Source organism: Canis lupus, chromosome 35 (genome assembly GCF_011100685.1).
Source record: "Canis lupus familiaris isolate Mischka breed German Shepherd chromosome 35, alternate assembly UU_Cfam_GSD_1.0, whole genome shotgun sequence".
In the NCBI taxonomy this organism is placed as follows: Eukaryota; Metazoa; Chordata; class Mammalia; order Carnivora; family Canidae; genus Canis; species Canis lupus.
In genome coordinates this window covers 15,004,143-15,031,956 of record NC_049256.1, presented here as the reverse complement: position 1 = coordinate 15,031,956, position 27,814 = coordinate 15,004,143, and the positions used below count along the sequence as shown (strand labels likewise).

General features: G+C 41.4%; 1 long non-coding RNA gene across 4 annotated transcripts; it reads right to left on the bottom strand.

The window, feature by feature from the left end:
* Positions 1–5,004: 5,004 nt before the first annotated feature.
* On the bottom strand, positions 5,005–27,799 carry LOC102154852. 4 transcript variants are annotated; one of them, XR_005384161.1, is made up of 6 exons: positions 27,753–27,799; positions 23,225–23,291; positions 19,793–20,037; positions 19,426–19,490; positions 16,823–17,032; positions 5,005–5,493 (listed from the first exon to the last, which is right to left on the bottom strand). It is a non-coding gene; the product is annotated as an uncharacterized LOC102154852 (long non-coding RNA). The 4 variants fall into 4 exon arrangements; XR_005384158.1 differs by lacking the exon at positions 5,005–5,493 and adding an exon at positions 5,502–5,817; XR_005384160.1 differs by lacking the exon at positions 5,005–5,493 and adding an exon at positions 5,502–5,814.
* Positions 27,800–27,814: the final 15 nt, after the last annotated feature.

Below are 27,814 nucleotides of genomic sequence, written 5' to 3'. Positions count from 1 at the left end.
GTGCCCCCATCTCATTCGCCCAGCATCACCTCTCTGCCCTCTCCAAATTACAGTGCAAACAATAACACAGGTAAAATTAGCCAAGACACTAATTATGTAGCACAAATGTGCAAAGGATATAGAATGATAAATGGCAAACGCAGGACATGTTGTGTCATATCGTGTAATCTCTCCGGCTGCAGAGCCCAGGAACAAAGGGAGAATTGTACCCTGTTTGTCTAACATGCTCCATATCACAAATTGGAAATCCTTCCTAATTAAGATATTGTTAAATGTCCTTTGTTAGCAGATTTTAACAATGTTAATTAGGAGGTTAGCGTGATCATTGTTCATCTAGCAAACAATTAGAATGATTTGCACTATAGCTTTTGAGAAACTTCTGAGCAAACCAGGAGTTTTCCTTCTGCATGGAGCGAGGCTGCCCAGAGAAGGAGGGGACAGGATCCAGGAGAAAAAGCCATGCTGCCCCTACACTTTTGGGCTACGGGCCAAGGCAAAGCATAAGGAAATGTTAGGAGTGGACTTAGCAGCTGTGAGAAAGCAGCATTGATCTTGACCGTGGAATAACAATATTTGCAGATGTAAAGTCTATCCCAGGGATGCTTCTTATCTTGATAATTGAGGAGACGTGGTCAGAGAAAGCATAGAGTCCTCAGGGCTCTTAATCATCTGGTCAAGTAAGGGTGTTGAGGGAGTTCAGAACACACTACCTCAAGACACAGCATCTTGACGTATTGAATATTTTAAGCCGAAGGAGTTTGAGAAAATGACAAAAGCAGGAAGATCAGTGTGACCTTCTCCTTGCTCTTCTCTCCTGAAATAGGTCACAAAACGCATGTGACAGGTGCCCTCCCTGCACCCAGAGGACAGGAGCATCCTTATCTCTGAAGACAAAGTGACGCCAAGCCAAGAATACAAACAAAGAGGCCTTGGTCAGCTTCCCCTGGCTTATTACACTTACCTCATACCCTTTGTCTTATGATATTCCTCCAACTTAGCATCAGGCATTCTTTTTTTTTTTAAAGATTTTATTTATTTATTCATGAGACACACACACACACACACACACACATACACACAGAGGCAGAGGCAGAGGCAGAGGCAGAGGGAGAAGCAGGCTCCATGCAGGGAGCCCGACATGGGACTCGATCCCAGGACCCCAGGATCATGCCCTGGGCCAAAGGCATGCACCAAACCGCTGAGCCACCCAGGCGTCCCAGCATCAGACCTTCTGAGGCTCTGGGGTCATGTAAAACTGATCGTAACTAAATCTGTATCACATGCTTATCTCCTGCTAATCTTCGTTTCATTTTCAGACCTAGCCAGGGACCCTAACAGGGTCAAGGAAAACTTTTTTCTTCTCTACAGTGTTTTCTTAAGGAAATGAAAACAATGCTGTGCCAGCCATGTGTCAGAGTTTTCTAAACTTAGAATTGATTTTTTTAGCACGAGATAAGTCTGGGCTCCTGCTGCTGTGACCCCCAACCCCTGCTACCTTTGTGCCTGCAACACACACGCATATGATACAAAACCGTTAGCAGGTTCTTTCCTCTCTTCTCTTGAAGGGGAGCAGAATATGTCACCCAAAATATGATGGTAAAAGTTTAGAACATGCTACCCCTAAATATGCCACTTTGGCATAACTGATTATTTTGAGCTGTAGGTACTTTAAAATAAGCAAATGCAGGGAAAGTTTCTCTGAACTCCCCTCTCTGTCTAAAGACAGATCTTCCAAAAGGAACTCAATTATCTTAAGTCCCTCCCCTCCCCTGGAGTTTGATTAACCAAGGGAGGTTGAGGCTTACATAGGAGAGGAGACTCGAAGTCTACACCACGTCCAGACAGACTTTGTCACAAGCAACCATAGCTCCCACCTACTCTTCTAAGGGCCCATCTGAGTTCCCTAAAAGTCATTTACTCCCCTTAAGAGGCCTGTGTCTCCCCTCCCCTTTCCCTAGTAAGAGGGTATTGAAGCCTGAATTCTAAAGTCACTTCAGAGAGTCACTCCGTTCTCCCTGTACCCTCAACAGGGTACAAATGTTAATAAACCTTTTTTAATTTTTCTCTTGTTAATCTGTCTTTTATTACAGGAATCTCAACTAAGAACCCAGAAGAGTGGAGGCAAAAAAAAATTTTTTTTTCTCCCCTATGCTTTCTTCTGCACCTTGTGCCTCATACTACAGGTGGCAGGATTCAAAGGAAAAGGAAGGAAGGCAGGCAGGCAGGCAGGCAAGACTCTGTGTTTTGATACTTTGAAACTGCAAATAGTAGAGCAAAGCATATTTGGAGAGGAAGCAAAAACTGGCTATTAGAAAACTCCCATAGTACTTGACTCGCCTGGAGAATCTCATTCTCTCTTGGCAAAGGTGCTTCCGAAGAAGGAGAGCGGGCATCCCAGGGAAAGGAGGTATTGATTGGAAATTGAACACAAAGACTCTGAATTCTATTCTTGGCATTGTCAATGATTTTTCAAAGACAAACCCAAGATGGGTCACTTAACTAAAAGTCACATCGGCTTGGAGATGGTACCAAGTATCTTAGTAGAGTGATCTTCTAACCAGGCACACCCAGCTCTAGAGGGCAAGCATCCAACAGATATCCAGCAGCTGGTCTGTGCCAGGCATTGTGCTGGATACTTTACATAAATTTAATCACAGCCAGCACTTAGCTTCAATCGCAAATGGCCCCGAGGCCTGTTTAAGTGGCTCTCAAGTCTCTTTTATTCTTGGGGGACCCCATCTGCTGGGGGGGATAAAAAGCCCTTTTATGTTCTATAACCTCACAGACCACCCACCCCAACAGTTTGTGCTTTGTCACGAAAATCCTCCATCTAATTAACAGGGTACAATTTTGATGAAATCTGGTGAAATATATTATTCATGTGTGTCAGAAATCAAATAGAGATCGGGTCATCTTGTAAACTGCCACAGTGTCTGTAATTTGCTTTAAAGCACTTTAGCATAGATAATGTAATATCATTACTCCTAAGTGTAGGAGTTGCTGTAATAGGAATCTCTACCTTTCAGGGGTGGGTAGTTCTAGTTCTCATCGGGAAGTCCAGCTGCTACAAGTTCACTTCTGTTATCGGATCTCAATCAATGCCAGACAGTTTGCAGAAGAACATGGCCAAGGTCAGCAATGGGTCTTCACTGGTGAAGTTAGTGGCTTGTTAACTAGCATGCTGGTGATCACAAATGGGATCTCTTCGGTGAAATTACACCTGAGAGTCACCTAACAGCGTAGAGAGGCAGTCGATTTTCTGTTTCTTTGCTCTGGCATGGTATGAGCTGATGCCTTTCTCTGTTCTCCTGGCCTGGCCTGTCTGTCCCGCCTCAGCATGCCTAGCACCTGACACACGTAGGCACCCAACACCCATCCCATGAATGAACCCTGAAGATGGCTCTGTCACCACAGGGGAGGATTCATCTACCTTAGGAAACCCCGTCCACCTTTTTGGACGTCCCGATGAAAAAAACTTGGCAGGTGTGTATTTGACTTTTCAAATTTCCAGACAGGGCTTCTACTGAATTGACATGTGTCGCATGTCAGAAACACCAGCAAACCAGGGACTTCCATTTGGAACTCGTGGTCATCGTACAGCAGGGCAACTTTTCTAGGCGTCTTTATCCAGGGGCCAGAACACAAGCCCATAAACTCATCCAAATTTCGGCTCACAATGCACTGGAGGAGTGCGGAGAAGATTCAGGCTGTGAAATTCTGACGGCTCATTACCATGACAAAGGTTGTAACAACTTGGACAGGATGCTGAACAAAAGGCATCCACCGTTCTATTTGCAATTCTAGGATTGTATTTGTAATCTCTTTTTGCAGGAGAAAGAGACTGCCAGTAAAAGGCTGCAACACAATGGGAAGAGAGGATCCACAATGCTCAGAGAGACCAAAGGGATGAGTGAATGTGCTCAGACACGCACGCTACGTGTGTGTATCTTCTCGGTGTATGTACACATTCGACAAGAGTAAATTATTGTCATGGGTAAGAGTTTAACATTAGTGACCTAGAAGACGGCTTTTTTAAAAATATATGCAACATGGCTGGAATGCCAATTCGAAGTGGAGAAGCGTTTAGGGAAAACGAATGGGCTGAACGGTGGAGCGAGCCTCTTTAATTTGGTGGTGGCGGAGGCTCAGAGTAAGCTAAGTAAGGCACCCCGAATGTGATTAATAATGCAGAGGGGGGAAAGGCTCAAGAGTTACCGTGCTGTGCAGGTTTTGGGGTCAGGGAGGCAGTAATTGTTGCAAAAGTCACTGCCGATGTTGGTTCACCAGGGATAGGGACGCCACGGGTCGGTCTGCCCTGCTTTGGGGCCCTCCCTCGCCCGGAGCTGCTAAACTGCACAAATTCTGATTCATTACCATTTGCTCCCCTTTTGTTAGCCATCTAGCCAGTGACTGTAGTCCGGCTGTGCGTGGTGGCAGGGATCATTCAGAGAAGGCTCACCGTGTCTGGAGCTCGGGTAGCTTTTGTTCAGCTGGAAAAGAGAGAAAACTCACGTTCTATTCTATTGTCCCCCCGCAAAGCCAGGCTTTTTTAATTGGCACGTTGGCATCAGTATTTAAAAAGAAGTAAGGCATCGTAGGGGCAGAAGTGACTTCACTTCCAGGTTAATCCTGCCTTGAAATTGTTGCATGTGCTGTGTGACTGTCCCCCATGCTAGGAAATGTGGGTGGCTGCTGGCAGTGGAGGGCAGACAGAGCTGCTCTAACATCACAGGACCACAGTTAATATGCTGCACTAATCGTGGCTCTTATGCATCGATCCCTTCTTTCCCTCCACCTCTTGGCCCCCGATGGGCATTAACAAAGTTAGTGCCTAACCACACTTCTCATTCTGCTTCCTTTGGTTTGTTTCCATCTTGTTAGGTGCACGTGAATAAAAATGTCAGTTTGTCAATCCCATTTATGCTTACAAAGTGAACACCTGAGGATGAGACAGACAATTAACATTGAGCAATCCAACGCAGCAAACATTTATTGAACCTCTGACTGTAATTGATTGAAAGTGCTGAGTCATTAACAAAATCATTTCCATGACTTTCATGCCCAACTCAAGGTGATTGCTCCAGTTAGCCACGTGGGGGTGGATTTATGTCTGCCGATGGAGTCTGGGAAGTTTGGTGTTGATGATATCTAGCTGTGAAAACTAAGAGTCCCATAGTTCACGTCAACTCAGCCGCGAGCCAGCCTGCTGTCTCCTAACTTGCATTAATGCTGGCTCTGGAATGTCTATGATCTGAAGTGATGGCATCCTGTAATAGGGATGGTTGTGGAGAATATATCTCTGCTGCCAGAGTGTTGAATGTGTGGGTTCCAGACCTGGAGTATCTCAGGATTCTCTCTCTATCCTTCACTTCACCCAGCTGCCCAGTCCTCCAAAGCTAAGCACCATCGGCTCTTCTTATACATGTATCAGGGAGGCAGAAATCTTTTTCTCTCACTCTTCTAGATTTTTCAGCTGGGGCTTTGTCAATGAGACTAACAAAAGACAGATTGATGAGAGAAAAGTATATAGATTTATTTAATATAGGTTTTACGTGACACAGGAGCCTTCATAAGGAGATGAAGAACTGAGGAAATGGTTGGAGCTGTGTGTTTTTATACTGGGTTTGATGAAGAGTAGAAAGTTGTGGGAAAACATGATAAGACAAAGGACTATGAGCTATGGGTAGGAAATGGGGGAAACTTGGCAAGATCTCTTTATTTGGATTCCTCCTGGGGTCCTTCCATCTCTGAAGATAAAGATGCTTCTTTCCTCCAGGTAGAGAGAGGACATCTGCCATGTGGGAGTCTTAGGACCTGCTTCAGGGAGAAGGGAGAGGTCAGAGAATCCCTCAGGCATTTGCTGTTTTTATTCCCTTCAACTTAAAATGCTCCATATGCCAAGTTGCCATATTTTGGGGTACTGTTTTCTAAATCCCATCTATATCTATCTATCTATCTATCTACCTATCATCTATCTATAAAAATATATATATATTTTAAGAAATCATCTCTTTTTTTTCATCTCTTTCTTAAATCACTTTACTCTTAGGTGATGCAGTATTCATTTTATATTAGAATGATGCATCAGTGAAGGGAAATATATTTAATTTTTTTTTTAAGTCTATAAAGAGAATTTGCTTCAAAGCCGAAAAGATAGGATTGAACTGTTTTTTCCTTCCTTTTAATACCCTAGGATTAACAACATTTTTCTTCCAACTTAATTCTGGAAATAAAGGATTAAGAAGCATTTACTAATATTTGGAACCAATATAAGCTGATAAATGTGTGCTATTAAAATAATAGTACTTATATTAATTGGTGTATTTTCCTGAAAAGCAGCTTTTCAATAGGCATCAAAGGCCTTTTAAAAGTGTGCACACCTATTGACCTAGTAATTTCCTTCCTAGGAATTTATCAGAGGGAAATAACTAGACAAATGGAAAGATGGATGTCTAAAGGTATTCAGTATAGAGTTGTTCATAAGGGGGAAACATTAGGAAATGTTTTAATGTCTTTTAATGTCTATCAGTGAAGGATTGGTTGGGTAAACAATGGTATATTCATGTTACAAAAAGTATTATATAATTAAGAATACTGTTATAGAAGTATTTATATTACTTGGAATAATTCACAGAAGATGTGATCAAGTGCAAATGTCAAGTTATAAAATATTCTTTATAGCATGACTCCATTGTTATAAGAAAAATATTAGAAAGTTGCAAATAAAAAGTTAAGAACATCATTCCTGAACAACCAATGAGTCAAAGAAGAAATAAAAAAAATCTTGAAACCAGGTAAAGTGGAAACACAATATGCCAAAATTCATGGGATGCAGCAAAAGCACATCTTAGAGGGAATTTTATAACAATCAATGCTTACATTAAGAAAAAAAAATAAAAGATTTTGGGAACCTGGGTGGCTCAGTGGTTGAGCAGCTGCCTTTGGCTCAGGTTGTGATCCTGGGGTCCTGGGATAGAGTATTGCCTTTGACTTTCTGCAGGGAGTCTGCTTCTCCCTCTGCCTCTGTCTCTGTGTCTCTCATGAATAAGTAAATAAGCAAAGTATTAAAAAGAAAAGAAAAAAAAAGAAAAAATCTCAAATATACAACCTACCTTTATACCTCAAGGGACTAGAACAAGATTTAAAAACTAAGCCAAAATTAGCAGAAGAAAAGAGATAATAAATATCAGAGCAGAAAAAAAATTGAAATAAAGAATAGAAAACAATTGAAAAGATCAACAAAACTAAGAGTCTGGTTTTTTTTTGAAAAGTTAAACAAAATTGACAAATCTTTAGCTAGGCTTACCAAAAAAAAAAAGAGAAAATTTTAATAAATAAAATTGTAACTCAAAGAGGAGACATTATGACTGATAACACAGAAATACAAAGGATTACAGAGAGTACTATGAACCATTCTATGCCAACAAATAGGACAACTTAAAGGAATGAATAAACTAGCAACATACAACCTACCAAGACTGAATCACGAAGAGATAGAAAATCTGTGCAGAACAATAATGAGTAAGGAGATTGAGCAAGTAATCAAAACCTTTCCAACAAAGAAAAGCCCAGGACCAGATAGATTAACTGGTGAATTCTACCGAACATTTAAAGGAGAATTAATGCCAATACTTCTTTAACTCTTCCAAAAAATTGAAGAATCAGCATTACTCTGATACCAAAGCCAGATAAGGACACCACAAGAAAAGAGAACTACAAACCAGTATCCCTGATGAACATAAATGTAAAAATCCTCAACAAAATATACTAGCAAACTGAATTCAACAACCTATTAGAAGGATTATACAACATCAAGGTGTCTACCTGCTTCAGTTGGTAGATCACGCAACTCTTGATCCTAGCGGTAGTAAATTTGAGCCTCATGTTGGGTGTAGAGATCACTTAAAAATGAAATCTTTTAAAAAATAATATAAAAGGATCATATAACATGATCAAATGAGATTTATCCCTGGGATGCAAAGACGGCTCAACATATGCAAATCAATAAATATGATATACTACATTAATAGAATGAAAGACAAAAAAAATCATATAATCATCCCAATAAAGAAAAACATTTATTAAAATTTATCATCCCTTTGTGATAAAAATTCTCAACAAATTGAGTATAAAAAGAACATACCCAATATATATCAATATAATAAAAGCCATGTATGACAATCCCACAATTAACATCATATTACATAGTCAAAAGTTGAAAGTTTTCCCTCTAAGATCAAGAACAAGACAAAGGTGTTCACTTTCACCACTATTGTTCAACGCACTACTAGAAGTCCTAGCCAAAACAATAAGGCAAGGTAAAGAAATAAAAGATACCAAAATCAGCAAGAAAGAAGTATAATTTTCTCTGTTTGAAGATGACATACTCCAGTACATGGAAAATCCTAAAGACACCACAAAAAAACAATTAGAACTAATATTTGAAAAAAAAAAAGAACAAAAAAAGAACTAATATTTGAATTCATAAAGTTGCAAGATATAAAATCAACACACAAAAACTGGCTACATTATTATACACTAATAATAAACTACATGAAAAATAAATTTTAAAAATATCATTTATAGTAGCATTACAATCAATAAAATACTCAGGAATAAATTTAACTAAGGTGAAGTGTAAGATCTGTACATTGAAAACTATAAGACATTGACAAAAGAAACTGAAGAAGACACAAATAAATGGAAAGATGTCCATGTTCATGGACACTCAAAACCATCCATAGATTTAATGCAATCCCTATCAAAATTCCAATGGCATGTTTTATAGAAATAGAACAAACAACCCTACAATTCAGGTGGAGACACAACAGACCCTCAATAGCAGCAAAGCTTGAGTAATCATCTTTACTCAAAGTCTATGATATAAATGTCTATTATGTCTAAAAAAATCATTTTATAGCAACACCTGGACTAGTGTCAAGCCATGCTGACACATAAAATTAATCACTCTTCCTGATTTCAAACTATGTTACAAAGCTATAGGAAATAAAACAATATGGGACTAGCATAAAAATAAACACATAAAAATTTTTAAAAATTAAAAATAAATAAAAATAAAAATGAACATATAGGCCAATCCAACAGAACTGAGAGCCCAAAAGTAATCCCACAGATATATGATCAACTAATATTTGACAAGAGAGCCAAGAACACTAAAGGGAAAGAATAGTCTGGAAAAACTGGATCATCACATGCCAAAGAATGAAATTAGACTCCTATCTTATACCACTCACAAAAATTAACTCAAAATGGATTAAAGACTTAAACATAAGAATTGAAACCATAAAAAACTCCTAGAAGAAAACACAGGGAAAAATCTTGATATTGGTATTGATGATGATTCTTTGAATATGACCAAAAGCAAAAATCAACAAGTGGGACTGAATCAAATCAAAAAGCTTCTGCACAGCAAAGGAAACAATCAATGAAACAAAAATGCAACTTACAGAATGAGAGAAAATATTTGTAAAACACGTATTTGATAAGAGGTTGATATCCAAAATATAATTTAAAAACTCACACAACTCAATAGCCAAAAAAAAAAAAGAAAAGAAAAATCAGAAGGAAAAAAGCAACAAATAATCTAATTTAAAAATGGACAAAAGACGTGAACAGATATTTTTCCAAAGAAGACATACAAATGGCCAACAGGTGCTTAACATCACTAATCATCAGGGAAATTCAAATAAAAGCCATAATTAGACACATGCTTGTTAGAATGTTTATCATAAAAAAAAAAGACAAGAGATAACAAGTGTTGACAAAGATGTGGAGGAAAGGGAGCTCTTGTGTGATATTGGTGGGAATGTAAATTGGTGTAGCCACCGTGGAGAACAGTATGGAAGTTCCTTAAATATTTAAAAATGGAACCACTGTATGATCCAGCAATTCCACTTCTAGGTATTTATCTGAAGGAAATGAAATCACCGTCTTGTAGAGATATCTGCACTTCTTTGTCTATTGCAGCATTATGCACAATAGCCAAAACATGGAAACAACCTAACTGTCCACTAATGGATGAATGTGTAAAGAAAATTCAGTGTCTATGTACAACAGAATGTTTTTTATCCATAAAAAAGAAGGAAATCCATCTTTGTGACAACATGGACTTAAAAATCCAAACTTGTGGAAACAGAATAGAATGGTGGTTGCCAGCGGTGGGAGCATGGGAGAAATGAGTGGATGTTAGTTCAAAGGAAACAATCTTCCAGTTATGAAAGGAATAAGTTCTGGGGTGTATGGCACAGTGATTACTGTCATCAATACTACATTGTGTACTTGAATGTTGTCATGAGAGTAGATGTCAAATGTTCTCACTGTAACAACAACAAAATGGTGCTTATGTGAGGTGAAGGATGTGTTAACTAATTTTACTGTGGTAATCATTCTGCAATATACAGGTGCGTCAAATCATCACACTGTACACCTCAAACTTACACAACACCATAGGTCAGTTAGATCTCCATAAAGCCAGAGCGGAAAAAGGTAGCAGCAATCATTTTGTGATTATAGAATCATAAATGGAATTTATGAAAATTATTCTTCTTTTACTGATGTATCCTAAAATTTTAACAGTAATCATCTGTAATTTTTGTTAATAGTGAGTACTCAGACAAATCAAGGAAACCCAGATCTTCCTCTCTTTCTTAATTTCAATATAGAGTCATGACTTCTACTACCATCTACTTTATCAAATATGGGAGTTGGTAGTTATTACCACTGGAGTTCACCCAGAGTGATGATTAATTTTATGTATCAACATGGTTTGATATCAGTCTAGGTGTTGCTGTAGGATTTTTTTTAGACATAATTAACATTTATATCAGAGATTTTGAGTAAAGATGATTACTTTCCATAAGGTAAGTGGGCCTCATCCAATCAGTTGAAGGTTTTAATAAAAAAGACCAAGTTCTCCCAAAAAAGTAGGGACTCTGCCTCCAGACCTGCCTTCGGACTCAACACTGCAACTACTACAATTTTTGTATTTCCAGCCTGCCAGCCTGCCCTACAGATTTCATACTTGCCAATCCCATGATCTCATGAGTCAATTCCTTAAAATAAATCTCTCTATACCACTTACTCTCATACTTTGTTTTTTTTGTTTTTGTTTTTGTCTTTGTTTTTGTTTTTGGTACTGCTTCTCTGGTAAATGTGAAGATCATTTGCTTGAGAAATTCTGATGGCCGAGGGACAGTGCATTGGTGATCAGGTTATCACAAAAGTGGCACTGGTTGGTAGAACATTCTGTTCTATCCACGAATGCTACACCCATCCCAGCCATACTTGATCTGCCTATCGCACAGAGTTAACAGAGCCAAATAAGAGCCGAACTTGACTGGCTGATGCCAACTGGCCTTCAACAATAAACATCATGGTGTTAGCAAAGCCTGTAGTTTCTTCCCTGACCATGTGGATCACAGGACATCTTGATGCACCTTCTCCACATGGCTGCCGCACGACCACCTTTGGGAAAGGGTGCGGAAGTTTTTAAAGATAGCTTTAGCTACAGCTGCATTAAAGAAGAGAGCTGTGGGATCCAGAAATGCAACTGGCTGAGTAAGCCTTCACCAGCCAATGGAATCTGAAGCCCCGTAGGGCCCGGGATGGTCTCAAACCCACCATTGCTTCCCCCTCATCGGACACAATGCGTAACACCTGCTGGGACCTGAGTTAATATTATTGAATGAGTGGATGAAACAAAGGATGAATGGGAGCTCTTCAGATTTAAAGGAAGTCAGCCCAGGTTCAGAAACAAAAATCCAGCCTCGGAGGCTGTCAGGTAATGTCTGGCAAGGATGTAGACAGAGCTGCTTTAATTAGCACTTACTGTGTCATTCTCAGCCCTTATGCAGCAGACGGCTCGGGCCACATTGTTTCTACATCGTCACTCTATCACACGCATCACCTTGAATGGTTCCTGGAATGGACCCATCTGGGTCAATCTCTATATAAACCACCAGTAAAGCAGCTGAGGAAAAAAAATCTGCTGTGAAGTAGCAGACATTTCTACGGTTTAATTTCGTTTTGTTAAGAAGCCAGGCTGAGGAATCTATAAAAGTTAGGGAGAAAATTGAGGCAGATGCGATGAATACTGTTTTTGTGTGTGCTCTTAAATAAGGTAATTTAAGAGATGGCAATTGGCAAAGGGGAAATATACATTTTTAATGGATTCTCCAATAAGCAAAAGCAAACATGAGACAAACACCAGTGTGTGCTTGTCTATTCCACAGCTTTCCTGCCTGGTGTCTTCCCAACCCTCTGTTTACAAAAAAGCCCTTGGGAAATATTCTATTTTTTAAATTTTTTTATTTTTAGAGAGAGAGTGAGAGCACGTGCTCATGAATGTAGGGGGAGGGACAGAGGGAGAGAGAAAACCCCAAGCAGTCTCCACGTCCAGTGCAGAGCCCCACTTGGGACTTGGTCTCACAATCCTGCGATCATGACCTGAGCCAAAATCAAGAGTGGGACACTTAACCAACTGAGACCTCCAGGAGATATCTTATTTAACAAAACATCCAAATTTGACATTGCCTCACGTTTATGGAAAGGCAATTTCCTTTACGTGCTCCCTAGCTGAGACCCATACTTCTCTTGGTCTTTACCATTTTCCTTTTAATACTGTATTTCTACAACTTCTTTTCCTTCCACTCAAGTTATTATAAGATCTTGTGGCTATTATCAATCACACTCAAATTTTCTAAAATAAAAATGAGGACCTCAGTTGAAAAGTGTAAATGTAGCCCTGGGGCTGTGTGGTTAGCTCTTTTAAGGAGCAGCAGGCCACGTGGAGTTAGAACACAAGAGATTTATTGGGAAAACACTATGAAAGATAAAGAGGGGGAGGGTAGGGATAGGGTAGAGGTAGGTGAGGGGAGCCTTCAGACTATAGGTCTGACACTGGAAAAAGAGAATGTTCTCCAAGGAACAATAGGAAATACATATTTCTCTTTTTTATATACATATAAAGAGATTTATTCTAAGGAATTGGTTCACATAATTTTTGGGCCTGGCAAGTTTGGAATCTGTAGGACAGGCCGGCAGGCCAGAAACTCAGTGGAATTGATGTTATAGTCTTGAGGCAGAACTCCTTCTTTTCCAGGAAACCAAAGGTTTTTCACTTATCCATCTGTCCACTGATTGGTCGAGACCCACCCACATTATGGAATGTGATCTCTCTCCTTAAAAAAAATAAAAAATAAAAAAGATTTTATTTTTAAGTCATCTCTACACCCACCATGGGACTCGAACCTAAAACTCTGAGATTAAGAGTCACATGCTCCGCCAACTGAGCCAGCCAGATGCCCCAGAAAGTAATCTCTTTTATTTAAAGTTACTCATTATAGATTGTTAACCGCCTCTACCAAGTCCCTTCAAGACAGCACCTACATTAGTGTTTGATTAACTGAGTACTATGGCCTAGCCAGGTTGACGTATAAAACTAACCAGCATGAGGGGAAAGGAAGCAAGATGGTGTAGGAAGAGTCTCCATGTAAAGGGCAGCCCTGAGAGAGTTTCAGCGAGCCCAAGAAGGAGCTCAGGGGCAGAGTCCACATTAGTAGCCAGGCCCTAGACACCGCCCCACCCCACCCACACCCTGCCATGCTCAGCCACTGGCTGGGAGTTGCCCAGAAAGAGCACAGCCTCAGCTCAAACACTGTGGCAGGTCCCAAAGGTGCTGTAGCTATACGCTACCATCTGATTACACCATTGGCAGAGAAGAGAAAGGGATCCGACATACAGTCCTTGTCCATTCCCATCTTCCATCCTCTTCTCCTACCTTATCTGACACCTGATTTCTCCCTTTCGTGCCATCCATGAAACAGCATTTACAATCCCGGCCTCCTCTCCCTCTTTCCCTTCCGTCCATCCCAGCATTTCCTCTGTCCGCTTCTCTCCTCTTCCATTCTCTTCATTTCTTCTCCACTTCTCCCCTAGCGTCCTCTTGTCATTTGTAAAAGCTGTCGTGCCACCTCCCCTTTCCTGACTCTTCAAGAGTGTCTGGGTTTGCAGGCATCCTGGACGTGGGGGTGTATGCTCGGGGAGGCATCTCAGCACCCCTTCTTAGTCATGGTGAAGAGGGGCAGGCTGGCACCAACCCAAATGCACGCTTAAATAATGGGCACAGGAGTGCCAGAAAATTAAAACACAGCATGGAATTGCTGAATTCACAATTTTATTGTCACTGATTGCCTGGTGGCTTTGCATATTGAAAAAAATCTTCACAGCTTCCTCTGTTTTCCATGGCTTGGTTAATGTGCAGATAATTCTAGTGGTAAACTTTATATTCCCTTCATCCTGCTCCTCCCCTCCCAACCAGGCAAAACAGAGAAACATAAATTCACACCATCACAAACATGCTTTGTATCTCATCTCATAGTTTACCTTCAGTAGAATCATGATATTTTACAGCTGAAAGTTCCTTGCAAATCATTTATCCCAATCTCACTCACACTTCGCAGATGAGAAGAATGAGGCCAGAGGTGACTTGTTCAAGGTCACAAGGGAAGTTGTGGAAAAGGCAGACCTAAGCCCAGTTCTGGACGCTGAGCCAAATAGTTGCTCATGTCCCCCTTCTGAGGGGTTACGTGAAGAGATAGATAGGATAGATGCCCTTATTTCTCGTTTACAGATAAGGAAACTGAGTTTCAAGTCTTTGCAGGGAGGAAGGGGCATAACCAGGCTTCCTGGCCTACTTATTACTATTTTTAACTGGTGACACTGTCTTTTGCTCAGCACCAGAGTAGCCAACTTCCCTGTTAGAATGAGAGGTGGAGCCTGGCAACGTACACATGGAAATACAGTACTTGCGGAATCTATCACCGAATAATGATAAAGGTGGGATAACATCTATCATTTGTCTAGCACTTCATGGTTTTCAAAATCATCTCTTACTCATTATTCTACGTGGTCAATATGATCGCTCCAGCAGGTAGTTAGGGCATGTTTCAATAGCTCCATTTTGAAGGTTGAGGAGATTACAATGATTTGCCCCAAGTCACATATTAAGTGGGGGGAAACCAGGATGAAGCCCAGATTTTCTGACAGCCAGCACTCTTCATACTCCTGATCTGTCAACTAGCTCATGGGTCTGAGTTTCTTTCTTTTTTAAAAAAAAAATATTTATTTATTTATTCATGAGAGACACAGAGAGAGAGGCAGAGATATAGGCAGAGGGAGAAGTAGGTTCCCCACAAGGAGCCTGTTGAGGGACTCGATCCCAGGACCCCGGGATCATGCCTTGAGCCAACGGCAGATGTTGAACCACTGAGCCACCCAGGTGGCCCTGGGGTTTCTGTTAGAGCAGTCTTGCACACCCAAGGATTGAGTGATATTGGCAGCCTGCTTCAGAATGAGCCACTTCTTTCTATGCTCAATGTCATCATTCTGGTTCATGCCACTCTCATGTCTACTTCAATCAGCACAACAGCTCCCTAGCTCACCCCCTTGCCTCACCCTTGCTGCTGTCTAATCCATGTTCTGAGCTGTTCCACACTGCAGCCGGAGCGCCCTTTCTAAAGCAATAGTCCTGCACTCTCAAAGGTGTGCATATTTATCAGTTACACGCATGTATTACTGCTACCATATTAAATGCATGTGTAAATGTATGTAGAGTCAGAACTATTTAAATGTGGTTTAAGAGACTCTTCAGGATGTGACCCTGCTCATCTCTCTCAATCCTAATTTCTTACTGTTTGTCTCCTTGAATTCGCCCTCCAAGCAAATGAACAACTTGCAATGTCCTGCTCTTGTTCATCCATCTGTGGGCTCTATCCCCTGCCGTTGCTTCTGCCCAGAATGTGACTCTCCTCTCTCCACTTTCTTCCTGGCTTTCCTTGTACCAGTTAATAATTACTTGTTCCTCAGGCCTCCAATAAAGCTTAACTTCCTGTGGGAAGTCATCCCACATCCTCTGAAATGAGGTCAGGTGATGGCACTTGCTACACTGCAAAGTCATTTTTGTCTTTCTCTTTACTCGACTTCATTTCTCAGTAGACCATCAGCTCCTTGAGGGCAAAGCTGTCGTTTGTTGACTTTCCAGAGCTACACAAGTGCCAAATATGTCAACAACTCTCTGTGAAAAGAACCCATAAATATCTGCCCTCAGCCCAAGGGTTTCTGTTGAGTGGAAAATAGGAATGTAAGCAGCCCATCAATCACACAGGTCTCTTGGGGTATAATATTTCTGACACCCACTTTTTCCTTTAAACTGCCCAGCGGGGCATCTTTCCCTTGCCTGGGAATAAAAATGCAGACATTCCACAACCACAATTTCCCACAACTTCTCTGATCGCTCTTGCAGTAGAAAAATCACTCAGTCCTTTTAAGTCACAATGAATTTAATAATGAATGGCGGGCAGCCCAAAATACCAGGCAAGACATCAATGTTCACAGGAAGAAGATAGAGGAGGAAAAAGTTTCCCCCTGACCCTCTTAGGGTCCTTGGCTGGGCCTGAATATTAAACTGACAAAGGCAGATTAACAGGAGACAAGCACACCCATTTATGTGACACAGTGGCCTCCATATGGAAATGAAGATCCAAAGAGATGGCTAGATCTTAGTGTTGTTATGCTAGGTTTGATGAAGAGTGGATAGTTCTGGAGGGATATGACAGAAGATGAGGTCAGCATACCAAATGGGGAAACCTCGCAGAACCTGTTTGTTTCAGGTTCTTTTCAGCATCCCCTGTATCTTTGGAGATAATGATGTTGTTCTCCAGTACGGGGATGGGAGTACCTCTCATATGAAGGCTTTATGACTTATTTTAGGGGAGAAGGGTAGGGAAAGGTCAGAGCGACTTACCCGCTACTGCTGTTTTCACAGACTCCTTCGGCTTCAAATGTTCAATATTCGGAGGTGATATATTTTGAGATAAGTATATTCTGAGACTCATTAATAGACAACATCTCACTCTCCACCAACTGTACTGCCCTTCTTCTGGGAGAGGCTATGGTTGGCTTTTTCCTTTTTCTGGTCAATCTTATCCCTCAACCACTGGTTACAATCTCTAACCTGGCAGAGTAGAATGGGTGGGTAGAAAGGGAAGGAAAGAGAGATAATGAAGTTCTTAATGGACTGATGTCAGAGTAGGCTAAAGTTAGTTGGGCTCTAATGGGATCCCTGGAGATTGGCAATGAGGAAGTCATGTCCAGCCATTGGGAGGATCAGAGTCATGTCCTGGAAGATCAAACCAGACAGGCCTAAGATGGCAGATGCCATGACAGGAAACTCCTGACCAAATAAGGAGGAAAAGGTGGGAAACCTTGCTTTCCACCCCAAGTAATCAGTATCTCAAGCCCTTGCTAACAGTTGTCAATAAGAGAAATTCAACCTCCCAGGCATGCAGTGCTCTCTCTCTCTCTCTCTCTCCCTCTCTATCTCACTACTCTCATGTCCCAAGAGTATATGTCTTGGCTTTAATAAACTTTCCCACTTGTGTCTCTTGTCTGCTGTGCTGCATGTCTGTCCTTGAAATCATTCTTGTGACAAGACCAAGAACCTTCAACAACTCTATTGGGTCTGTCTGGGTCAAGGTCTGAGGGCCCAGACAGGGTCTTCCCAGATCACCTGGCAACATGGATACTGTCATATGATGGCATTATGATCTTTGAACCTTACAGATGTTCCAAGTTGACTTTTTCTTGTGAGTACTTCCATGTGTTCTCTCTTCTTGCCTCTTAAATGCTTGCAGGATGTTGTCTACAACAACCCCAGGCCAGTATTCCCAAACCAGGCTGCCTCTCAGGTCCCTAGGCTACAGACAGCTTTGACCTGCCACTGGGGAGCTGCAATAACACAACCCTCTTTCTGGTGATCACAGGTCATTAATGCTGTCCCACGGATGAATCTGGCATAAATCTTCCATGAGTTCCCAGTTGCAGAGAACATGTGTTCTGTTCTCCCAGTGGTTTGTGGAAGCCTCTCTCACTGTGTAGGAAGGAGGGGTCAGACATCTAGTTGGAAGCTCAATTAGAGAGGGATGGTCCCAAGGTCCTCCTCCCAAGGGGGAGGCCTCTAAGTAAGGCTGAAGCTTTGATTCTCTGAGACACTCCATGGAGAATAGACATAACAAGTCTTGGACTTGCCCAGTTGATGGGCATGAAAAGATGAAACCTGAGTCAGGGCCCCCAGGCACTCATCACATAGTGGTTGACAGTGGTTCCCTGGGAACATGCACAATTCCATAAAAAGGAACAGTTTATAACTTAGGCCTATGACCTAAGCCTGAATTCCCTTTCTTGATTGCTGAAGACAGAGGATTCAAAAGTTAAGGATGGCAAATGGAAACCTTCTCTGCCAGGTCTTTGCTAAAATTGGTCTTTCAATAGGCACATAATTCCTCTACATTTCCAGGTCAAGAATTGAGATAAGCAGGCTGTGGAGTTTGGGTGATCTGCATCCCATTTATCACTGCTTCATCTCTTGCTTACTTAAAAGGTGAAATTTTCCATAGTGATCACATTGGCTTTTAAAAATTCAGTTAATGAATTTTAAAAATACACAGTCATCTTAAATTGACTGTTCTATCCCTCTAATGCTGGCATTTATTATTCCATTCCTTAGAATGTGTTGCAAGATAGCAATTTTATGTGGAACCCCTCTAAGGTGACTATAGCAAGATGAGACTTCCTGCAGTCTTTTAGAGCTTAAAAAAAAAAAGAAAAAATTTAGGGGTATTGCTTAATCAGCAGCTTTAAAAGACCCAAATGAAGTCATAAAATGCATGCATGTCTTTAAGAGTATGTTCATGAGAATAACATTGTAAGGCCTTACTAAAATACTTACAGTTCAGAAGTAGGAAAATGAACGCTTGAAAATAGCAGAGCATTCTTTGTTTCTCAATTTAATGAATTTGTAATACAAAAAACATCCAATAATCCATTTAAATAACCATGCCTGGTTTGACACAACAATTCACACACACATAAACACACACACACACATACACACACACAAAGAAGAAGTTGCAATTGAAAACTCAGGACAATCATGCTGCCCTCAGCTCAGACTATTATGCCAACAAATTAAACAGGAAGAAGGCCCAAGATACAGCCAGAATGTGTCCTGTTCCTTCTAGACACAAGTGTAAAATTCCTGGCTTTTAAAGTAATTCAAATTTGTATTCCTTAAGGAGATGTTGTGGTGCTCGAAATGCAATTTCTTTGTTTTCTTTGAGGGGAAGGTGTGTGTGTGTGTGTGTGTGTGTGTGTGTGTGTGTGTGTGTGTTTAAAACTAAATGGTATTGAGGGCTTAAGTGTTTGAGTCCATGGAAAGAGAATAGACCATATGGTCTATTGTAGAATAAGTAATTACAGACTTATTAAAAATACATGTTAATTTTACTCACTGACACTCCATGATAATGGCTTCCTTAGGATCTAATCCATTCTGCCGATTAGACTTACCTATTTCTAGTGCAGGAAACTCGTTCTGAGCACATGGCTTGAGCAAGATTCAAGTTGACCCAGTCCTACACCAAAAGATTAAATCACTACTTTTCAGTGATGTAGACAATTTAAGATTATTTTCTCTGATGGCCTTTAAATTCCTATTTCAAGCCAGAGGCAGAGAAAGCAGAAAAGAGGTTTCTGCTCCCCTCAACCCCACAATCTGAAGGGAAGAATAATATGAAAAATAATAATTTCATTGGTGGGGTTAAGATATAAATTTCCTTGAATGTAGTACTCATTTAGGTTAACAACCCCAGATTAAATTGCTGATACTTGAAAATTGGCTTAAAAATTTTATCCCATCCAGTTGGGGGAAACTAACCTTGACATTTCTTCCAGCTGCTAATGACGAAATTACTTATCAGTGCTTCTTGAACTTGAATTTGCTTGTGAATCACCAGAGGTCTTGTAAAATGCAGATTCTGATTCAGTAGGTCTGAGTGGGGCATGAGACTGCATCTCTAAGGAGCTGCCTGGTGATGCTGAGGCTGGTCCAGACCAGTCTTTGAGTGGCAAGATATGGCTAACCGACAAGATATTCTGGTGTTGACACATGCATACTCTAGCCTGCAAATGGACCAAATGGCTGTATTAGCAGTCTATTAGTTCAAGGTGGATATAACCCAGGCCTATAATATTACATTTTATTTTCATAGATTTTCCTTCTTTAACTATATGAAGGGTCTTGAGAATTGGCCATTTGCACCAGAAACTCCAGACCATCCATGGAATACAATTACAGAATATATTCCTCTCTCTCATAACCTGGGTGTGCTACTCAATAATTTGAGGCCAGTAAAAAAACCAAAGCTTTGGGACACCTGGGTGGCTGAGCAATTATGTGCCTGCCTTGGGCCCAGGACATGATCCTGGAGTGCTGGGATCAAGTTCCACATCAGACTCCCTGCATGGAGCCTGCTTCTCGCTCTGCCTATGTCTCTGCCTCTCTCTGTGTGTCTCTCATTAATAAACAAATAAAATCTTAAAAAAAACAACAACAAAGCTTTGTTGTCTCTGAGTATATATAATTCAAATCAAAGCCATGTTTCTTTTTAAATGGAAATAGATTTATTATTTTTGATGATTCCAAATAATATATACTCCTTGTAAAAAAAAACAAATAATCTGATGTGTCTTCTTCCAAAAGCAACTTGAATATGTATCTCCACAAACTATGACACATTAAGACATTCAAAAAGTTGAAACATCAAATATGAAACCCTGGAAATGCCAAGGATAGTTTAATGCCAATAGGCTAAAACTAGCAGTAGGTATCATCTATTGAGTGTCTACTTTGATGACATATAGCCCATATACTTGGGCTATATTATGTACTTCCCATACTATCATAGTCAAAGTTCTTGGAGTCAAGCAAGAGACACCAACTTATTAACCCTGAGCAGAAAAGGATGTGTTAAAACAGTGTGAGAAGTTCACTGAACTGAAGACTAGGAAAGTGAACTCTGAAGATGGGTAGACATCAAGGAAGGCTGGCCAGTAGGGACCCAGTCTAGAGCTCACCATTGGAGCACCATGGTGATTAGGACCTGCTTCTGGCCTTACTCCTGTCAGACTGTGAGCCCCTAATACAGCCACCAGCAGTGATTTTACAGCTGTCCCCCAGACAGGAGAAACTGACAGAGGCAATAATAGAAGTTTCTGCTTCTCTGTGGGGCCAGAATCTTGCCTCCCCACCAGGACTCACACAATGAAAGATTGACAAAACAAGACAAAACTAAGTCCACAACTTTTCATGATCTTGTTTAATCCTCACAACAAACTGATGACAGGGTTCAGGACACATCACCCCAAAATACGGCATCTTGGCATATTGAATACAGGTATACACTGGAGGTTATTATAGGCTCGGTTCCAGACCACAGAAACAAAATGAATATCACAACGATACAAAGCAAAGGAATTTTTTGGTTTCCCAGTGCATATGAGAGCTATGTTCACATTATACTACAGTCTATTAAATGTGCAATAGCATTATGTCTAAAGAAGCAAGGTACATACCTTAATTAAAAATATTTATATTGCTAAAAAAAAAAAAAGGCTAACCATCATCTGAGTTTTCAGGGACTCATAATCACTGACCACGGGTCACCTTAACAAATGTAATAAAGAAAAAGCTGGAAATACTGCAAGAATTACTGAAATGTGACACAGAGACACAAAGTGAGCAGATGCTGCTAGCAAAAAGGTGCCAATAGACTTGCTCAGAGCAAGGTCGCCACAAAGTACGCTACTGCCAAGTGCAGTAAGACAAGGTATGCTTGCATTTGAAGGTGAAGGAATTTGGGAACGGCATATGCGCGAAGGCCTTTCTGACTCTTCCCTGAAGCAGGTCATAAAACCCTCCTGTGAGAGGTGGCCTCCTTAGATCCAAAGGAAGGAAGTATCATCATTTCCTGAGACAAGGGATGCAGAGAGCAATCCAGACACACAGGCCTTCCTAGATCTCCCCAAGTTCACCCCACTTACCTCCTACTCTGTCTTTATCCTTCCACGGCTGTCCACAACGCATCAAACCTAGCACAGGAACACACAGAGGGTGCCACCTCCTTATGAAGAACCCCCGTGTCATGTAAGACTTATGTTACATCAATATGTATGGTTTTCTATTGCTAATCTGTATTTTATGACAAGGGTACCAGCCAAGGATGGAGAAAATTAGAGGAAAAAGTGACTCATCCTCCCTCACACTGGAGAGGCTGATATAATTGTTGGCATTTTCAAGAAGAGGAGTCTGGGTCCTAGGGGTGAAGGGGCCTTCCCAGAGGAAAGCCAAGGGCCTGCTACGAGAATTCAGCACTCCCCTATCCTAAAGTCATTCTTCCTGGCTCCCTGCTCTTTGACTTCACTCCTCACCCTGCCTGGAAGAGGTTACTTATCATTCATCCTTGTATTTTTTTAAAGATTTTATTTATTTATTTGAGAGAGAGAGAAAGAGAGAGCACAAGCAGGGAGAGAAGGCAGAGGTAGAGGGAGAAGCAGAGTCCCCACCAAGCAGGGAGCCCAATTCTGAGCTGTATCCCAGGATCCTGAGATCATGACCTGAGCTGAAGCCGGACCTTTAACCAACTGAGCCACCCAGGTGCCGCTCATCCTTATGATCTTTGGGATTATAATCTTACTAGTTTTCTAAGGAAGAGCAGGAGAAGAAAAACCCAGACAAAAACAAAGGAATTAATGGATCTCTTCCTAGCCAGTTGCTGTCAAAACCTCATCTCTAAGAGAAGCTGGAGAATTGGGGAGGACAAAGCTGCCACAAAACCCGCCCTCCACCTCTTCCCTTGACCCACTTTCCATATTTTCATGTTCCCAGTGACACACTGAGAAATTTGAGGCATGGCATTAGCCTTTCAGACTCATCCCCAAGGCAAATGTCCTTCGTTCCTCATTCACCTGCGGATGGTCATCACCAGTCTCACCTATGAAATGTATTCACAGCAGAAAGTTCTTAGCACCAGAAAATCATCCCTCTGCCATGATAGGATGAGCGTGGTACTGAAAACCCCTCAGCAGTAGCAATGGCCCTGGAGTGGGAGGCTTATTGTCCTAATGGAACTCCCTGGCTCAGGCTGTACCTGGAGGGCTGGCTTTGTTTTAAGAAGGTCACAAAACAAAAAATAAATAATAAATAATAAATAATAAATAAAATAAAATAAAATAAAATAAAATAAAATAAAATAATAAAATAAAATAAAATAAAATAGAAGGTCACAAAACCAGGCGAGGGAGCACTCACGATAAGCTGAAGTCCACCAGGATGTCTTAGGTTAGAGAAATACTCAGTATTGTATATTTCTTGAAGTCTGGAAATGAAATTTTCTCCCCATTACTTTCGTAGTGGTCTAGATTTCACGTCCTCTCCCAGCCCTATCCCCACTAGGAAAAAATGCTTAGCTCAGCAAAAAAGATTAATACATCAGCAATTCTCTTATCGTGTGTATTGATTCTCAAGGGGCCAGGACAGAACCTCAAAGGTGAGTGTAAGTGGAAAATACATGTAGGCAATATTCCACCAGCTGTATTTATGAGCCATTTAGAGTGTCCCAGGAGGGCTGCAGTTTAAAATCTATCAAAGCTTTGGGTTTTTCTCTTCTTCCCAAGGAGATGCCAAAAATGGTTCATTTTGCAAGATCTGAATGATTCCCATGAATGGCACCCGGAATGAGAATAGTGATTAGCCTGCCTACAAATGAGGCATGCTTTGAGGTTGAAGGAAAGTAAACCTACAGTGTTTTGCTTAGTACCTCTCATTTTAATGTCCTACGGATGCATGTTTTGGCCTCTGATGGCACCAGTCACTTCTGGTTTTACATGTAGTGAGTTTCATCATTACCTCTGGGCATGCTGCGTTTTGAGGACCATAATATCAAATCCAATTTCTCTACTTGGTTCTCCTCCTTTTTCTGACTCCTTCATTGTTTAGAACGGTCTTTGATCTCAAATAGGACTCAAGAAATAAGCTTGCTGAATGATGCATGAAGCAGGCCAGTCCCCTTAAAGATGGATCCAGTCATTCTCACTGATGCATTGATTCATTCATCCAAGAAACATTGATGACAATCCACTCTGTGCCAGATTTTGTTCCAAGGTTCCAGGCACAGAGAAATATATTCTTAAAAAAAAAGCCCACAGTCCCCAGAAGGTGACAGACAGGTAAACATGATCACAGGACCATGTGGGATGTACTAGAATAATAGAAACGGCTGCCATTCTGGAGCACTTCCTATTCCCACACTACATATGTCAATGCATGTTATCTCTAATGGTCCTACTACTCTGATAAGTTTTATTAGACCCTTTGTTTAAGGAAACAGATTGAACTGTTAAGAAACTTTCCTACGGTTACACTGCTATTAATCTTAGGACTGGGATCCAAACCTGGGCTTTGCAGGTTCCGAAACTTCTCTTTTCTCTTGCTTTTAGGTGCACTATGGGAGCAAAGACAGCTAATTCGGACACTGCGGGGGCTCCGGGGAAAGTATCCAGAGCAGGTGAGCAAGGGAGAGATTCTGGAGAAGGAAGAGATGCTCCCCTTTACCACTGCTCCTCATAACACTTTTGGACAGAACTTCATAAAATGTGCTGGGACCCCTGAGTTGTGGGGAAAAGGAAGGGGATGATCCCACCCATCTCTGGTTGCTACAGGAACTGTAATAACCCAGGACAAGTATCAAAGGGGCAGGGAAGGAACAAAAAGACCAAACAATAAAGATGCCAGCATGGGCTCTGGGACAGGTAGTCAGTAGTAAAAGTGAAGTGTCTCTTGGCCCTAATGAGTCCAAAAGAGGAGTCGTGGCAAAGGCATCCACCCGCAGCATCAGAACCCACATAGCTTCAGTGTTGTCACTTTGAAGAACCACACCTCCCTCCCACTGCTTCTGCCAACTTCCTTCTTATTTGTCATTTGTTTTTTATTGGAGTTCAATTTGCCAACATATAGCATAACACCCAGTGCTCATCCCGCCAAGTGCCCCCCTCAGTGCCTGTCACCCAGTCACCCCAACCCCCCGCCCACCTCCCCTTCCATCACCCCTTGTTCACTTCCCAGAGTTAGCTGTCTCTTATGTTTTGTCACCCTCACTGATATTCTCACTCATTTTCTCTCCATTTCCCCTTTATTCCCTTTCACTAACTTCCTTCTTACCTGGCTAAGGAAAGCTCCCCAAGGCCAGGGTCCAAATTAAATAGAGTGAATCATTATTTTGAAAGACAGAAGATTGTGAGTCTCATTTAGATGAATTTTTTAAAACGTTCCAAAAGCTAGAATTTTTAAAAAGGAATTCCGATAATTACATAACAGTGTTTCTTTCTCGCTCTCATTTTATTTCGCTGTAAACTCAGAAATGAATGGGGCTACTAATAAGGAAAATCAACTAACTGAATCTAAGATTACAATTTATACAAACACTGTTTTGTATACGTGCAGGTATCATAAAAGTACAGCCCTTCACTCGAACTTTTTATATAAGGTCACTGCGTTTTAATTAATAGAGGTTCCAAAATGCTAGGCCCGATTAGGGAAAGTTTACCTCACAGCAAATCATGAGGTGGATTGTTGCAACGTTGTCTTTGTATTGAGAAAGAATTCTCTGAGTGCTGGTATCAAAAATGTTTGAAGCCACTCAAAGCGGAGGGAGAGATTTAGTATGCAGAGCTGTATTGTGTCAGAAGCCTCAGTTGCCCTGGAATTATTTTGCCTTTTATCCAGTGGTCACTGAGTGTGTAGGGCAAGGCCAGGTTTCTAGAAATAGGAGTGTGACCCCATGCATCAACACACATACATGCTATGGGGGGGGGGGGGGATATGGCTCTCCCACTGGGAAACGCTGTGTGAGTGGCAAATGTAACACGCACTCATCATTCCCATTCTCCTGTAGCTCTGTTTCCCCAGAGAGTGAGTCGAGCGTTTTGTGGTTAGATAAACCTGCCGCCGAAGGAAGAGGAATCATGGTTTAGAGTTGTCACAGCATCTGTCCAGCATCCAATTTACAGGAGAAACAGCCAAGATGAGAAAATCAGGTTTTTGCAACCGGGCTGAACTTTCTCTTGGCTTACAGGGTCTCTGGACCCAAAGCAAAACATAAATAAATAAATAAATAAATAAATAAATAAATAAATTTTTTTATTTTTATTTTTTTGCTTTCAACTTTGCCACACTTGCACGTGCCTATTGGATTTAACTGAGTTTCTTGATGCACATAGTTTGCTCATTTTTCAGAAGGTGATGAGACGGGCATTGGGTAGAGGGAGGGGGCTCCCAGGACCTAGCTCAGAGGTATCGAAGTGTCCTGGAGAGTTATGGGTGGCGCAGAGGGAGCCAGATGAAATTCATACTCTGATGCTGACTTTACTACCATTTCGGAGGCCCTCCTTAAGATGGCTCACCGCGACCGCCACCAAGACCTGGCCGGACATGGTGATCATCCAGGACCCCTGCACTGCCCCTCCACCAGACCAGAGTTGAGTTGCAGACCTCCGTTCCTCTCTGATCTGGAACTATGCTTGCACCTGACACCGCTTCCTCCATGAGGGGAGAGAGGCCTGCGCTCCCAGGATTGTCCGCTTGTCCACTGGTCCAGGGAGCTGTTTCCTCAGCTGCTCCTCACCCTCCACCCATTTGACATCTCTTTTTATGCCTATTTTCTAATTAAGCCTAAGTCATGACAGATGGCATCGTGGGGCTGATTAAACACACTTTGGGAGCACCATACAGCACCTGGGGTGCGCATTCATAAGAGAGGGCTCCAGCTTTGGCTGAAGTGGCTCTCTGGGATCCCGACTAAATTGGAAGAAAAGGAATACATGAGGGGAGGAGGGGAGAGGGGGGGTGGGAGGGGAGGAGAGAGGAAGGGAGAGAGAGTACCTCAATACCCCATATGCTGGAACATGTTTTTTAAAGTATCTTATTTTAATTATGTTAATTTTTAAATCAGTCTCAATCTAAAACTAACGTTGAAAAAAGATAGTGGATGAGAAAAGAATTTTCAAACCCCTACTCCACTCACCATTGCCTCCTGCCCACCCAGGTTTTTCTGCCAGTGATTTTGACCCACATAAGGAGGCAAGAGCCTTTCCCTAGTGAGGAACGGAGGACAAGAAATAAATCTACTAGCACCCTCTAAGCTGTTTGTTGATTTTTTTTTTCTACCCAACAATTCTACCTCCATCTCAACAACAACTCTCCCTGACTTGATAAGCTTTCCCACACATCCTAATTTGATGCTGGGAATTGCCAATGATCTCTTATTTATAACAGGCACTCAGTTCAGCGAGACAGAAAAGCTAATTTCCCCTGTAGATTTGAAGGCTTTCACTTGCCCTTGCCTCTTTGGACCCCTTCCTCCCTGTGTGTGCGTGCACACACACACACACACACACACACTCGCATGTACCCACACTTCCCCCATATTTGCAACATGATTTATTTTTCCAATGTATAACTTAATTCACCTATTCCTTTTTTAAAATGATCTTATTTTTAAGTAATCTCTACCCCTAATGTGGGGCTCGAACTCACAACCCCAAGCTCAAGAGTCGCACACTTCACCAACTGAGCCCGCCAGGTGCCACTTAATTCACCTAGTCCTAAAAGAAACACTTATGAAACATCTGTTAATGTCAAATTCTGGGCTGAGCCCTGCCCCCAAAATGATTTCAAAAATCTGCAAGTGGTACGAAAAAACTGGCACCAGCCAACTCCAGATTTCTGAACCTCCTTAACCTCCATTTGCTCACCTATGAAATGGGCACCTGCTAACACATACCTGACAGGGCTGTTCTTACTAGTAAATGTGATGGTGCTTGAGGAATGTAAAATCTTTATAAA